Source organism: Bubalus bubalis, chromosome 11, assembly GCF_019923935.1.
Source record: "Bubalus bubalis isolate 160015118507 breed Murrah chromosome 11, NDDB_SH_1, whole genome shotgun sequence".
Classification (NCBI taxonomy): domain Eukaryota; kingdom Metazoa; phylum Chordata; class Mammalia; order Artiodactyla; family Bovidae; genus Bubalus; species Bubalus bubalis.
Genome location: NC_059167.1, coordinates 86,407,614 through 86,419,103, shown reverse-complemented (window position 1 = coordinate 86,419,103; position 11,490 = coordinate 86,407,614). Strand labels below are relative to the sequence as shown.

The 11,490-nt window shown below is 47.7% G+C and overlaps 1 long non-coding RNA gene across 8 annotated transcripts in view; it reads left to right on the top strand.

The window, feature by feature from the left end:
* LOC112587915 overlaps nt 1-11,490 on the top strand; it is a 236,414-nt gene that overhangs the window by 76,694 nt on the left and 148,230 nt on the right. The window lies entirely within an intron of this gene.

The following is an 11,490-nucleotide window of genomic DNA, read 5'->3' as shown; positions in this document are numbered from 1 at the left end:
CAGTGCTCTGTGGTGACATAAATGGGAAGGAAATCCAAAAAGGAAGGGATATATGTATACCTATAGCGGATTCACTTTTCTGTACAGTAGAAACTAACACATCATTGTAAAGCGACCATACTCCAGTAAAAAATTAATTAGAAAAGATGTCCAGAAGGAGCTTACGTGCAACTGGATTCCCTGTGGCTCTTAGGAAATGCAGATTCTGATTCAGGAGGTCTGGGGCAAGGCTTGAAACTCTGCATTTCTAATAATAAGACAGCCCACTCCCCATGGACGTGATGCTGCACAGACGAGGGCCGCACTGTGAGTAGTGAGTCTCCGGGAGGGTGCCCCCTCTTCTGAGTGCATCTACCACCCTTGCCCTCATTCCAGGGTAGCCATCTGTCCCTGTTTGCCCGGGACTGCCTTGGTTTATTTATTTATTTACTTTAAAATTTTATTTATTTATTTACAGCTGCACTGGGTCTGCATTGCTTCAGGGGCTTTTCTCTAGTTGCAGAGAGTAGGGGCTACTCTATAGTTGCGGTGTGCGGGCTTCTCACTGAGGTGGCTTCTCTTGTTGCGGAGCTCTGGCTTCAGCAGTTGCCGTTCCTGGGCTCTAGAGCACAGGCTCAGTAGTTCTGCAGGGGGTTAGTTGCTCTGTGGCACTGCATGTGGGAACTTCCTGGATCAGAGATTGAACCTGTGATTCCTATATTGGCAGGCTGATTCTTTATTACTGAGCCACCAGGGAAGCCCCTGCTTTGATTTTAAAATAGAAAGTTCCACTCCTGGGAATTCCCTCCCTGCAACTATCTGGTCACTCCCCAGCCCCTCCACTCGGACTCACTTCCTCCCAGGCCGTCCCTCCATCACCACCTCTCAGCAAGGCATTCTCCTTACAACTGCTCCCTCCCCGGCTTGCATCCTCTGCTTGTTGCTCTTCCTGTTCGTTTTTCCTCTTAAAAGTTATCACCCACTAGCACGCTCTTTTATGTATTTATCTCATTGATTGTGTTTCTCTCCGCTAGAAAGTAAGCTGCACAGAGCTGAGGCATTTTCTCTTGTCACTAAAGTACCTGCGGAGCCTATAACACAGCCAGGCACAGAGCGGAAGCTCCATAAAAATTTTGAAGCATTAGGGTCTTCCCTGGTGGTCCAGGCTAAAACTGCACAATCCCAATGCAGGGGGCCAGGGTTTAATCCCTGGTCAGGGTACCAGATCCCCCATGCTGCAACTAGGAGTTCATGTGCGTGGTGGCAAGTCACTGCAGTTGTGTCTGACTCTTTGAGATCCTATAGACTGTAGCCCACCAGGCTCCTCTGTCCATGGGATTCTCCAGGCCAGAATACTGGAGTGGGTTGCCATGCCCTCCTCCAGGGATCTTCCTGACCCAGAGATTGAACTCGTGTCTCTTATGTCTCCTGCATTGGCAGGCGGGTTCTTTACCACTTGCGCCACGTGGCGTGCCACAATGAAGGATCCTGAAGGTTGTAACTAAGATTCAGTGCAACCAAATAAACAAATACTTAAAAAAATTTTTTTTAAGGATTAAATAACTGCCTGAGTCTCCAAACCAGTGCTTCTCAGACTTGGATGTGCACATATATCCTCTGGGGAAATTGTTAAACGGCAGATTCTGACTCAAGAGGTCTGGGGTGGAGACTGCATTTCTCATGTGCAAGGCTTCAGGTGATGGCTGCAGGCTCTAAATGCTTGTCCCTTTGCTTCAGTCCCAGGTGCCCCCTCCTCTCTCTATAAGGAGGGTGATCTGGATTTGGAGGTGGGACAAGGACTCCTTGGCAGTGAGAGGAGCAGGTGGGATGATCCTAGTTCCCGTGATGAGGGGTGTTTGGCTCTGGTGTGGCTGGGTGGCCATCCAGCTGGCCCATCCAACTGATTGACTCAGTGATGAAAAAGGCCCAGACCAAACTTTCCCTGCTCTGAGCTGGCTTTCAGGAGGAACTGTTCCCCCTCCCACTTCTCTTCACTGTCTCTACAGCTGGCTTGATGAGTAAAAGATTTCTCCCCAGAGCCGGGCTCTGCTTGGCGTTGCGCCTGCTGCCGGCAGCTGTCGCTGAAGTTGCCATTAATGGCACAAATGGAGTCTCTAAAGGCCGGAGCCTGAGCCCTGGTTGGCAGGGGGCTGGGGGTGTGTGGGCTGTGCAGACAGATGGGAATTCTGCCAGCGACCGGGATCCAGGCTGCACTGTCAGTCAGCCGGACGGCCAGACAGTGGGCTGGCCAGCCAGACTACCAATCAGCCAGCCGGCCAAGGCAGAACATTCACCCAGGACGATTGTTTCAGGGGACTTGGGGTAAGCGTAGATAAGCTCTCAGCTTCTTGGAGCTCAGGTCTTAGTTGAAGTAGGAAGATTTTGACATAGAAAAACTTGAAGAATAAGACAAGATCCTGGATAAAATTTTGGGCTTGACTTATTTCTGTGGAACCAACCAGAAGAGCTACAGGAGTTCTGATAAATGGGACTATTTCTTCTTCCCAAGACTTTGATTCACTTTAATACAGTGTTTTAAACTGAAAACAGAGATGCTTTCTGGGATACTGCACGTACTCATTAGAAAGCTGTGACATGTAAAATTTTTTAATTTATGGAAGCAAAATAGAATTATGGGTGGTACTAATTGGCCATTATCTAAAGTTGCTGAGAAGTTTTAAAGGTATTGAGGGTTTGTATATACTTGGGCTGCCAAATTTTGGAATTTCTAGCTTTTAAAAATATCAGTATGCTCAAATATTAACTGAATAATGCTGATACTGAGGTTGGTGCTGGCGAGAGTCACATTTGCTGAGAATGTTCTATGTGCAAGGCACATGTTCTCACTGCATCCTCATGACACTCCATGAGGTCGTGGTGATCGTCAACTCTGGAGCCACCCGGGTTCCATCTGCCACTTAGCTGGTCACTGTCCTGCCATCCTCCCCAACTGTCATTCCTTGTGCTTCCGTAGGTGACTCTACCCCAGTGCAGAGGTGTGACATATGACTCAGACCTGGCCAATCAGAGCATTTCCCTGGCCATGGTGGTTGGTTCAGGGATGGTCACATGACCCAGGGAGAGCCAATGATGCTTGGGAACAAGATCTGACTCTTTCCTCAACTTCTCAAGGATGAGAAGTTGAAAGGATAGACCAGTTTTTGCCTCCAGCTTGTGACCATGAGAGGAGAGCCTCTCTGAGAGCTCTGGGTAGGTGGTATCTTCCCAAGGGGGAGCTCAGAGCAGAGTCTGAGGGTAGAAACCAAGGCCTGGTGACCCGTTTGCTTGTTTTTGCTGGAACCAGTTTGAGTAATTTGTATGTTACTTGCAACTCAAAGTGTCTTAGCTGATCAAAAGACAAGTATCACTCATGTTTCCATGTTGCAGACAGAAAGGTTCTATCTGTTAAGCAAGGGATGATGACAGTTTGAACTGCTAGGTATAGGGTGCCCCACGAGACATGGGGCTGAGTGAGAGGGCAGGAGAATGGAGGATAGCATGGTTTCTGATGGCGTGGCTGGGAGGATGGTGGGGCCCTGCCCTGAGAGAGAACTGATTTGTGTAATGCCCAGGTGGGAATGGAGTTTGAAATTTTAAGGAAAACATGGATTGGAGACAAAGGTTTGGATGCAAAGCAAAACCAACCAACCAACAGCAACAAATCAGCTACACTGAAGGGAGCTGTGTAGTAGACAGGGTCACTCCAGGTCACCCAGCTGTAGGGAAAAGGGTATCTTTCCTTGTGTGAGGGGCATAAGGAAAACTTTTGAGTCTCAGGGGCAGAGGATTGAGTTATTTATTTCTTAGGTAATGGCACACCTCTTACCGGTCCCCATAAAGCCTTTATGCGTTTGTTTGCGTTTGTTATTTAGTCCCGTTAATCTCCATCCCCAGGGCTTCTTTGTGCTTCCACTACAGAGGGCACAGATTCTGTGCCTGGTGAGGGACTAAGATCCCACATGCTGTGCAGCATGACAAAAACCCTTCCATTTCTCTTTTCTCCCTGTGCTCCAGGCAGCTATTTTTAATAGGTTTAACAGGTATCTTGTAGCCTGTATGTGTCCCTGCAAAATGTTTTGTTGTTTTAACTGATGTAAGTGGAATGGTGCTATAGAACTCACTCTATAGTTTACTTTTTTTTTAAACAAAGTACCATGTTTCTAAGATGCATCCATGTTGCCATGTGCTCATTTAATCCCTTTCTTTGACCTGCTGCACAGTACCCATCATGCATGTCCTCCGCATCTCCTTCTCTGCCCAGAGCACTTCCACTCCTGGCCACCCTGTGTAATGTTGCGGTGAACATCCTGGCACACGTCCACTTATGAGCCTGGTGAGGATTTTTGTGGGATATGTGTCTGCGTCATTGTCATCCTCCAAGACGGCCCAGTGTTTCTTGCCTCCTGAAATTCACACCCTCCCGCTTTGAACAGGGCTGGCCTGTGTACTAGTAGGGTTTTGCAGAAAAGCTGGAATGTGACTTCCAAGGTGAAGTCATAAATGATCTTACAAACAGGCTTCACTCTTGGATCACTCACTTGGAGGACAGCAGCTGCCATGCTGTGAAGGCACTAGCTTCATATGCATGTGGTGAGAAGCAGGCATCCTGTCAACAACCAGCATTGGCTTGCTCTCTGTGCGAGTGAAATGCCTTGGAGCTGGGTCCTTCAGCCTCAGGCTAGCCTTCAGATGACAGCCCCAACTAATGTCTTGACTGCAAACTCACATGAGCTAGAAGCATCCAAAAAAACTGCACAAAACTACTCTGACCTACAGAAACCGCAATCAAGGATGTTTATCATTGTTTTAAACCATTAAATTTTGAGGCTGTTTGTTATGCAGCAGTAGCTAACTAGTACAAACTAACAAAACCCAGGAAGGAGTTGCTGGCTCATAGGGTGTTCCTATACAGGTTTAGATCATGTGCATAGTTCAGAGAATCAATATGTTTTAAAGACTATCATGGAGTTGGCTATTATTTGTCCAGCCCTTTTCTGTCTGGGTGATAGGCAGTAGGTGAATAGAGTCCCTTAGGCATAAGGCCCTAGAATGGAGTCAGACTATGAAAGCTATTGCGGGAAGATTGTCTGTGCCACGAGCCAGCATTTCTGGAGAAATTTCAAAGGATTTCCCAGAGGACTATCTGTTGTGGGTCAAAGCACAGACTCTGGTTGGGCCAGCAAGAGCCTGGAGGCCCCTGGGGTGAGCTGACCCTTCTGGAGGGGAGCTCAGCTAACATGACCTGGCTGCATGATAAGCAGACACAGTGCAATTACTCTTGGCCAGGTTGTTGAAAAACTTCAATTTGCAGATTGAAGGGATGGGATTTCATTTTCTCTTATTTTTCCAATCTTGGTCTGTAAAATAGATTCCTGCAGTGTCATTTCTCTGATCACTCCAATCTTTGTTAAGGAAATGAGCTGCTGGAGTTCAATGTCTATTTTATTTCGAGTGCTTTAGCAATCCCCAGATACTGGGGCCACTTTGATGTCCCAGGCCATTGGAAATTGAGCTGCTCCAGCCAGGGATTTTTCCATTTTCAGTTGTGTTTCATTTTGCAAGTTTTATTCAAAAAACATAACAGAGTTCCCACTGAGGACAGAAGGGCCGGAACAGCTAACTCACACATAACAGCAATACTATATTCTCACTGCAATATCCCCTAATGACCCTCTGGCTGAATAGCACTTTGTGATAACAGAGTTATCGAAGAATAACTTGCCCAATGCCACCCAGCTACTGTGGGCCATGTCTGCCCAGGCCATTTGACCCCTAATGCTCTCTGTACTCAGGCCTGATGCCATCTCTATGATGAAAAACGTCTGGATATATATAGTGGTGATAGATATACAACATTCTGAATATACTTAATGCCAGAACACTTAAAAATGGTTAAAATAAAATAAGGACTTCCCTGGAAGTCTAGTGGTTAAGTCTCTGCTCTTCCAATGCAGAAACCTGGGTTCAATCCCTGGTCAGGGAACTAAGATCCTACATGATGCACAGTGTATTCCCCTCCAAAAAACCCCACAAAAATGGTTAAAGTAGTAAATTTTATGTTTATGTATATTTTACCACAAAGTAAATAAAGTAAAATAAAAAGTAAATAAAAAGATGTGCCTCAGTCCACACTGCATTGTAGCTTTCTGTTTGGGAGAGGGTCTTCTAACCAAGGGTCATGGGCTCCTAGAGGGCAAGACTCTCTTGTCTTGTTTTCATCTGTGTTTGTCCCGTGGCTTTCAGTTACCTCCCCATTCCTAAATGTTGTAAAAGCTCCAACTCACAGCCTGGAGGCTTGACCTCTTCCTTGTGGTCCGGCGGATCTGGTGAGGTAACTAACTTCAGAGCCAAAGCAATGCCCCTCCCAGTAATGGCCAAAAGAGCAAGGTTTGGGCCCCCACATGCTCAAGTGACCAGGAGCCCTGCCTCTCAGATTCCCTTCTCTCAAATGTCCAGGCATCCCCCAGCCTTACAAGGGGCCAGGCCAGTCTACTCTCAGAGCTGGAACAAAAGGGCCAAAAGATGCTCCATGCATCTAAAAACTGCAGTACCACCCAGACGCTCTTCAAGTCAAGGACAGCTGAAGTCTGGGGCGGGGTCTAAGAAGATGCTCTGTGAGCAGCAGCTGCCTTGCTGGAGTGTGGTGCCCATGACAGGGCTGACGAGCATCGCCTGAGACTGGACCAAAAACCCTGGAACTGTGTCCTGACCCAGGGCACCTTCCAGATCAGAGTTCTGGATGCAAAGAGGGCTAGTGCAGTCATCCTGAGGTTCTATTCTTTAATACCCCATCTGGCCAAGGACGTTGTCAATGCAAATCAATGAGGAAATTGTTGGTTTCAAGTTCAAATCCAATTCATTTGAGGACAAGGGGAAAAAGAATGTACTGGCGTATGTAAATGGCTATGTTTGGGGTTGACTTCTGCAGAGGGGGCCCAGGGGTCAGTTGAATCATCAGGACTCTCTCTCCTCCTCCTTCCTGGCCTGTGTGCTCTCTGGTTCTATTTCACACACAAGTCCCTTCACTATGGAGCAGGCAAGAGGGTGATGGGTGGTTTCGGACTCATATTCTCTCAATTTAGCAACAACAATTGAGAGCGTTTATTTTCCTTGTTAGCTCTGGCAGAAATGTCACAGGACAGCCTCTAACTGACCAGACCAGGAGCATTTGTGCCTCCTTGAATTAATCACAGTAGCGCCTTGTGGAGGGCTATTCTGATTGACTGGGCCTGGAGCCTCATCATTACCAAGGGAAGCTGGATTCATATGATTGACAGGTCCCGCAGGATCCCCAGGGATCCGGGAGTAGCACGTCATGGGAAAAGTGGCCTCAATATCAGAGAAGAGAGATTGGAAAGTGGGAGGGGTCCTCAAAGGCTTTAAGAACTGGAGTCCATTAAAAAGTCCCACATGTGCAGGCTCCCACTGTGGCTCTTTAAAGTCATTCCTAGATCTTCTGCCAGAAGAGTCAAGCATGATGAGAGTTATGTGTGGCCCAGAGCTGGAAGCCTAGGCAAATGAATGGGTGAATGAGTGAATGAATGAATGAGTGAATGAATGAATGAGTGAGTGGGTAGGTGGACTGACCGACTGTACTAAACTTCAGAAGGAAGTGAAAAAATAAGACTCTATTCCCAAGAGGTATCGGCAAAAGGCGTCTCTGGCCAGCTCGAGTCTGGAGCTATCATATCCCAAGTCAATTTTCAGACTTGAACAAAAACGTGTATCTATTTCCCTCTGGTTCCCTCTGCCTCCTCTCCCCCAAAAATGTGTCTGCGGGGACAGATGGCCCTGTGTCAGCGTCCCTGTGTGATATTGATGTGAACAGCGAAGGAAGGCGACATGTCTCATGGCTGTAAAAATAGACGTGCATTAGGAATGCATGAAGTCAGACCCCTCCTCTGGCCACGCCGGGCGTGCTATTCTAAGCCCAGCACTCATGGGTTTGGTATCCAACCACCCGGCAAGGCAGAGCAGTGGTCTGGAACTTGACATTTAAAGGGTTTGAAAGAAATAGAAAGAGGCATGGAGATTTCTTTTTTTAAATCAGTCTGGCTATTTCTGAATGGGACATGCCAAAGAAACCGGAGATCAAATTCACAGCATTTTTGAACGATAGCGTCTGAGAGATGGAGGGGGCTGAAGGAGCTGTTCTGTCTGGTCTCCCTCCCCATGCAGGGATTCCTTTCATGAAACCGCTGATGATTGTCTAGTTTCTACTTGGATACCACACATGAAGAGGAGCTCTGTACCTTGATGGGAGGCGTTTCATCCCCAGGCTTTGTTGGATGTTACTGGTTGCTACTGCAAAGTGCTTCTAAGAATATATTGAGTTTTTGTCTCTCTGTAATGCCCTCTCGTGACCTTGGGGTTTCGGTCTATTTTGTGGTCTGCAAATGTACGTCTGCTGGTATTCCTTGGGTCTCTGCTATCTGCTCAGCCCTGCACAAGGAGCTGTGGAGGCTAAAAGAGAAGACACAGTTTCTGAAAGCCAGCTAGCACACAATCTGGGGAGATAATGAACATGTGTGGAATAATGAGATAGTGCCTGGCGACAGGATATTATTAAATCTGACATTGTGTGATACTGCCTGTTTCCTTCCCAGTCAAAATCAGTGGCAATTTTTGCCACCCCCATGTTGGCTAATGGCACCTACGCTTTAGCAACCTCTCTGCCCCGGGTGCTTGGAATGACCTTGGCTTATTTGTACTTGCTTCTCTCCCCAACTAGTCCCTCTCGAGTCCTGCAGAGTGGTGGCTCACCAGTGCCTCCCACCTTCCATCTCCGCTCTGCTCATCTCATCCTCACAATCTTCTACTTGGGATTTGAGACACTCTTAGTTTTAATTCTTTATCTTTTGGCCATGCTGCACGGCATGTGGGATCTTAGTTCCCCTGACCAGGGATCGAACCTGTGCCCCGAACATTGCAAAGCGGAGTCTTAACCACTGAACCACCAGGGATGCTTATGGTTTGACTGTGCATTACTCCCCTCTGGCTTTGTCTTTTACTTACAGCTCCTCCACAAGCCCAGCTCCAGCCATGCTCTCGGGTGGTATCCACCATCTGCCTTGAATGCCCCTGCTTGCTCCCTCTATGCCTTTGCTCCTACCGCTTCGCCTCTGACTTCTCTTTTGATCCAGATTCCATTACTTTTTTGAAGTCTGGTGGGAAGCTTGCCTTCTCTGTGGTCCCTGTAAAGACGGTTGTCGTTTCTCTATAGCAGAACTGGCGGTTATCCCTTGAACCCACTCTTGGTTTTGAAGGCTCACAGCCCCATATGATGGGGAAAAAAAAGAGTGGGCTTCTGAAGTCATAAGATCTAGGTTCATATTTTGACATTGTCACTTACTGGCTGTGCTCTCAGGCAAATCACGCACCGGCTGTCAGTTTTCACATCTGCCTTGTGGGATTAATTTCACTTACCTCCCTGGGTTGTGGATTAAGTGAGATAATGCATGTGGCATATCTTTTAAATATGCAATGCCTTATAGGTATTGGTTAGAGCTATGATCATGTCTTTTAAAAGAGGAGGAAACTGGGATCAGACCTTTTTAAAATCCCTGGGATTTATATTAGCAAATCTTTATATTGGGCACCTGCTGTTTGTCTGGCTCTGTGCAGTGCATTTAGGGGGTTAAAAGAGAAGGCATAGTTTCCAGCCAACGAACTCACACTCTGGGGAGATAATGAACACATGCAGAGCAATGAGACTGCAGGCTTGGACAGGGTGTTATTAGGTTTGAAGTTGTGTGAGTCTGCCTGAAAGTGAGAGAAGGTTATTGAGAGGGAGGTGGTGTGGGAGAGCTAGGGTAATGGGAAGGCTTCCTGGAAGAGGCAGCCTGGAAGCAGAGCTTGAAGGGTGCGCAAGCCCTGTGAAGGTGGAGAGGAAGCAGGAGGGCCATCTTGGTGGGGAGTTTCCTCTGAGGACTGCTGACCACCCTGGCCAGTGTTAGACAGGAGAGGGAGCTGGGTTCAGGCGGGGCTGTGCTGAGAGCTACATCTTGCCACAACCCAGGGTCTGGTGTTCGAAACTGGAGAATTGCTTGTCACAGATGTGCTGTGTGTGCTTAGCTCTCAGTCGTGTCAGATACTTGCTTACTCTTGCAGATGAGAAAGCTGCAGCTTGGGGTGCTAACTGGTTAGGAGGGGAGGGACAGGATGCTCGCATGTGCTAACTGCTTTTGATATACTGAGAGGAGGTATACTTGAGGTCCAGCATTTTCGGGTTTGACTTCCTCTTGCTTCCTGGAGAGTCCCCTGTGTGTTGGCGAGGAGTCACCCATGTGAGGGTTGTTTCCCCAGGGAGTGTATACCAGGCGTGAATGGACATTGGGGGCTCCAGACTGTCTCTGAAGAAGGAGCTCAGGGAAGGTACTCTGGATACCTCACACGCTGCATTCACAGGTAGATTAGATGTTAATACGGAGAGGCTTTGCAGAGGGGGTGATGACGGTGATGCGGGGACCAAACTCCTTAGCTGTCTCTTGGTGAGATCTCTGACCCACCCACCACTGGGTCTCGCTGTTATCAGTTCCATCCATTGTAATGGGTGCAGAAGCCATTTACCTGCTGTTATTGCCAGGGTATCATCATTTTCCCAGTTCCTGGCGGATTTAAGATATGCTCTCAGGAGGCCTATTCAGAGAATGCCTCATCTCCTGTCCAGTCCTGATGGCCCGTCTCAAGCAGCACAGGCTAGAAAGGGATGGGGTGCTGAAGACCGCTGAGCTCCCAGTGAGAGAAGTGATGGCAAAGGCTGGGGTGACACTCAGAGCCGCCTTTGTTCTTGTGTTTGCACAGCCTTGAGCAAACAAGTCCCAATAAACTACATGACATGTGGATATTGAGAATGCAAAGAGAAAGTGTCTCCAGAACAATAAAGGAATTACAGCCAAGATTGCAGTACAGGAGGAGGTTGCATTGTTTAATGTCCCTCAAAGGCACAGGTGGTTTGGTTTCCCAAACAAGGAATGGTTATCTGAAGGCTGGGGGACAGAGCCTGGTGTCAGGGTTTCCTTCTTACAACATTAACTTTATATGACTGGATGCTGACTTTGTAGGCAGGACATATGCACCCATTTTATTTAAACCTCTTGAATGATATGAGAAGACACCAGCTCTTAGAAGTGCCAGCCTTGCTGGGGAGGAAAATCAGGCAAGAACAAAGCAACCAGGGAATAAAGGCCCAAACTGAGACACAATGGCTCCATAAACTCAGACCCCTCTTCCAGGAAGCCTCTGTCCTTCCCCTGGCAATCAGTTTCTTCTTCACTCCCATCTGCAACCCACAGTCCCAGGCTAGCACAGACTCAGGTTTTACCTTCATGTAGTAAATTCTTTATGTGTCTATCTCCATATTAGACCAGGGGTCAGCACGCTATAGCCCAGTAGCTTTTGTGAAATGAAAGTTTAATGGAGCATAACTCCACCCATTCATTTGTCCATGGTCTCAGGCTGTTTTTGTGCTAGAAGGGCCCAGCTGGGTTCTTGCCACAGAGATGGTCTGCA